Here is a 5227-nt window from a genome sequence, read left to right as displayed (position 1 = left end):
ACAAACATTGCAAACTACAGCTATTCACACAACACTATACTCGACATCTGGAAGCATGGTAAAATAATCACCATTCCAAAACCGAACAAAGACCCAACAATCCCAACATCGCACCGCCTAATACTTAAACTTGTCACACCACATATTCCCCTTGCTGACTCACAACACGGTTTTAGGCCACTACACTCCACAAACACTCTTCTGACAAACCTCACACAAAGAATTTTAGATGGCATCAATTCAGATAGGCCCCACCAAAGAACACTTCTTATAACATTAGACATTAGTAAAGCTTTTGATGCTATCCCCCGCCACAACCTAACAAATAAAATATATAACACAGACATGCACAATAACACCAAAAGATGGCTGGCCAATTATCTGGCAGGTAGGAATGCTTACGTGTCATATAATGGCCAATCATCGCACATCAGAAACATTAAGAACGGAGTACCACAGGGATCAGTTCTATCCCCCACACTATTTAATCTATACATGCATGACTTACCCACGCCAGACACCTCAAAAATACAAATCTCTTCCTACGCAGACGACATAACAATCACATGCACACATCGTAACACAGACAAAGCTGCAGAAATAATCCAGCCATACCTTGACACACTCAACACATGGTTCATCACAAACAGACTCAAAATAGCTCCAACCAAATCTACAGCAACACTTCTCACAAACTGGACAAAAGAACACAAATACATACCTCTTCTCTACATCAACAACACTCTAATACCACACACAAACACACCGAAAATTCTTGGTGTAACATACGATACATCCATGTCTTTCAAACAACACATCACAAACATAAAAAAACAAATGCACACCCAGACTTAACGCACTTAAGTCAATCACTGGAACAACATTTGGACAAAACAAAGAAACTAATATAACAATATACAAACAATGCATACGCTCAGTGTTGAATTATGCGAGTCCTGCATGGGCTCCTAATCTCAGTGAGACACACCACAACAGCCTTCAAATCATACAAAACAAAGCCCTAAAAACAATTACAGGCTGCACAAATACAACACCTACAGACCATTTACACCATGAAACAAAAGTCCTCAAAGTCAAGGACCACCTCGACATGAGAGGCGCACAAACACTTGCCGCAGCCACCACAAACACATTACACCCGCTACACTACATAGCAGAACACCCACACACACCAAGAAACATTAAAACAACACCCAAAGACCTTTATCACGCACAGATACTCTCTTCTCTTCCTCCACAACCACCAAATACCAGCCTCCGGAAACATATTCATAATCATATCACTCACCGCTCCATTAACACACTGAAAGACAACACACTGCTGCATGCCAGACCCCCTGATATCCACCCTTCTGAATCCTCTCTCCCACGAAAGGACAGAGTCCACTTGGCCAGACTGCGATGCGGTCACCACCCAGCACTTCTAAGCTACCAGAAGAGGCTGGATGACCGCATTGTGAACAGCTGCCCAGGATGTAACACTTCACCCCATACCATACAACACATAATGGAAGACTGCCTTATACACAATCATGCACGCAAACAACACAACATACGCTCTATAAAGGATTTGTGGGAAAACCCAGTTTTGGCTATGGCATTCCTTGGGGAGACGGGAATGCTCGGACAGACAGTCTAGGGAACGACAACAACAACAACAGTAATAAACATAAACAAGGCAATTAAAACAGCCTCTAGACATAAAAATAATAATAATAATTCACTCACTCCAATGTCCCGGGTCTCTCTTGGTGGTGTAGTAAAAGCTTGACGCATAAGGGGACGACAGAGGGAGGGTCGCCGCGTAAGTGAAGCGGTCCTGCTGTGAACGTACTGTGTCTCGCTGCATTGCTTCTGACCCAAAGCAGTGGGCAGGAGACGGGGATGACCCTTCATCAACGAGGACCGAAGATGAGAACAATGGGTGGTGGATGGGAGTGGGTGCATGCCTCTGACTTGGCTACCTCACCTGTAAGGGGGAAACAAGCCCTTGGCATACAGATATTAAAAGCTAAAATATCCAGATTATTTGAGGGTATAACACAGTCTGGACCAAGAAAAATCCAACCCAAACAGAAGTTTTTTGTAGTCCTTAACTGTTAACCTAACCTAACATAAAGGTACAGAAAGTATATTATGTTACTCGTTTCACAGTTCTATATTTCTAGGCTTTAATTCCCTGAATGTTAACATTATCATAAATGACTACTTGGACAAAAAAAAAAAAAAAAAAAAACAACACTTCACATAAACATAAAATAAAGAACACAAGTTGTATTATTCTCCATTTTCTCTTTTATATTCTCCATTTTCTCTCTTTTTTATATTATTCCTTTTTTCCTTTGAAATTGAATGCTGGCAAAGAAGAAATCTGGATTATCCCAAAATCCAAATGATCAGCACCTGGATTTTAGTGCTTTTACTGTACTGCCGTAGCGCTGAACGGTGATCTGAATGCAAGTGTGGTTCTTGCTTCCCTTGGGAGGGATTTTTCTGTGGAACTTGTGTCTATGACGGTTTGATTAAAATTAAATTAATTTATTAAGGTTATCAGACTATAAAAAATGGAACACAGCTCCCACAACATTCAAAGACTTAATACAAATATAAAGACAAAGCCTTAATATACAAAAAAAAAAAAAAAAAAAAAAAAAAAAAAACACCTCTTAATCAATAGAATATATGCAACAGCAGTGTTGTCCAAACTGGGGTCCGCGTACCTCTGGGTGTGCGCAACATTGATTATAAGGTTACGCGAACAAACAAGGAACACACAACAGAAATATCCCATACTCTATGACGACAGCAAAGATAGGGCATCGGAGGGATGGGTACGCGAATAAACAAGGAACACGCACTCACACGCATAATTAACATATTATTTGCATTATCTTCAATAAAACAGAGTTTGTTCAGTCATGGTGGGAGGGGGTAGGGTACGTAACAGTAGGAAAAGGTAATAAAGGGTACAATAGGCGAAAATATTTGGACAACACTATGATACAGGTATATACAGTGTTATACGATAAAATAACCTCAAAGCAGTATTAAGTATTAAAAAAATATAAATCAGAAAAGATGTGCCATTTAACGTCAGAAAGGAAACCAATCACTAAAATAAAATTAAAAGAAAAATTACATACATATACCAAGGCTTTTTTCCCCTTACAAGGGAGGTAGCCAAAAAGGAAAAGGCATAAAATCATTCCCACCCATTCCATCCCCGAATACACTCCACACCCCTCCACCCTCCCTCTTATCTTAGCACCTTCTGGATGACGGGTCATCCCTGCACCTTGTCCACTGCCCTGGGTCAGAAGCAGTGTCGCAAGCACAGTACATCCACAGCAAGGCCGCTTCATTAAATCGGCGACCCCCCCCCTCTCCGTCACCCCCTGCATAAAAGGAGAAGACGGGGAGAAATCCCTTCGGGCTGCGTCAAATTTTGCTCACACATACTACCTCACCCCCCATCCCCCGCCCATTCAACCTCATGCATCACATCATCCATATACAACCATTCTCCATAAATATTTTATATATTTGCCTAACATATGTAATACCAGCTTCAAAATAGAGAGATTTTGCATGCCATTTACAATTGTATTCTGCATAAACTGAACATACGTATAATGGGGTAGCCACCACAGTATTTAATTGGGTGCCCAGAAAATTTAATTGGAGGGGCAGGGAAGGGAAGTCGGTGTATTGTAGTTAAGGCGTTATCATACTAGGCTATTAATCCTCCGACTGTCGGAGCAGATTTACGAACCGAAGGTTTCAGGAATGAATCCAATATGCTGGAGGAAAAAAATGGTCCTCCAGTAAATCAAATGACATTTTACGTAAATTGTTGAGAAAACAAAATACTTTGCTACAGTGATTTTACGGTGGTACCGCCGATTAATCGGAGGTTGGAGCTAAAATAGCTCAGTGTGATAACTCCTTCAACCAATTTTATTATACTCGTGAACAATCTCACCCCGCTGATGTGAGAGGGACTATCGTTTGCGTGAGAGAAGTCCGAGATAATGAAAGAAATGTGTGTTGCCAATGAGAGAATTTTTGGTTCTCCAAGTGGCGCGGCTCGGAAGATGTAAAAGGAAAGGAGGGGGTGTTGGAGGTTTTATAGTTCAGGTAGACAAAAAAGACGATATATTTTTTTCTAAACGTAATACAAAAGGAGATTTAATAAAAGGAAATTCTGTCAGGAAGTCAATTTTGATTGGTGATGGGAATGGAGAAAATTGTGTATGCCTACTTGTCGATGTATTTTACATTCTCTTTGATATGTTAATTCATTTGTGATTTTCATTTGTTTATTGCGCATGTTCGATTCCTGTACTGATAGAAATATCTACTTTGAATCGCTAGCACAACTCCTTAATAATGATTGCATCACTTAGGAAATTCATTAACAAGAAAAAATATAATTTTCTTCTGTATTTTACTGCTTATGCTTATTGCCTTTGATGGGCATCTGCCAAATCCCGACAACATACATAACTATATTTTTTTCTAGCAAATGCCTTGCGATTTTATTCAACCGGGGGTGGATTCCGTAATATTCGAAATGTAGACAAAACCTCATTTGAATCGAAACTTAATATTTTTCAACTGCATGAAACTCCGTAGCAGCCACCACGCTATTTCAACATCTGGGACAACCCTGTGGCAGTGAAGGTGAATGTCCCCACGAAGCTAGACGACAGTAGATACAGGTTGGCAGAAATAGAATGAATTGGTGGCACGATCTGTATAGTTACATTACCAAACAATTTCGTGGCCAAATTAGATAAAACAACAAAATGACAAATATATTTAGACTCTGTGTACGAATATATATATATATATATTTATTGTCTTAACGACTAAACAATACATTAAACAATAATAATTACGAGAAACTGTTTTGTAAGACCATTTATACGCGTGGTCCATGAGTAGTAGAGTAGCCTACCTAATGCGCGTTGTTAGGGTGCGTTGCTAGGGACGCTATTTTTCACGTTCCCCACCCTCGTTCTTTGTACAGTTGAACATTTAAGCTCTACACGGATTTCACAGGAAAATAGAGCGTGCCTACTTTTTCGGATCTACGGACTAAAAGCGAAATGTTAATACGTTACTAAATACTCTGTTTTGCGGAAGTGCGCGGTATGTGCAGCCAAAAACCATAAAGCGACATTACGTCATCGTCATGTCGATT

This window comes from Oratosquilla oratoria, chromosome 35 (assembly GCF_046742065.1).
Source record: "Oratosquilla oratoria isolate Oo_2021 chromosome 35, ASM4674206v1, whole genome shotgun sequence".
Taxonomy (NCBI): domain Eukaryota; kingdom Metazoa; phylum Arthropoda; class Malacostraca; order Stomatopoda; family Squillidae; genus Oratosquilla; species Oratosquilla oratoria.
The sequence above is the reverse complement of the archived record's forward strand: the minus strand, read 5'-3'. Positions refer to the sequence as shown.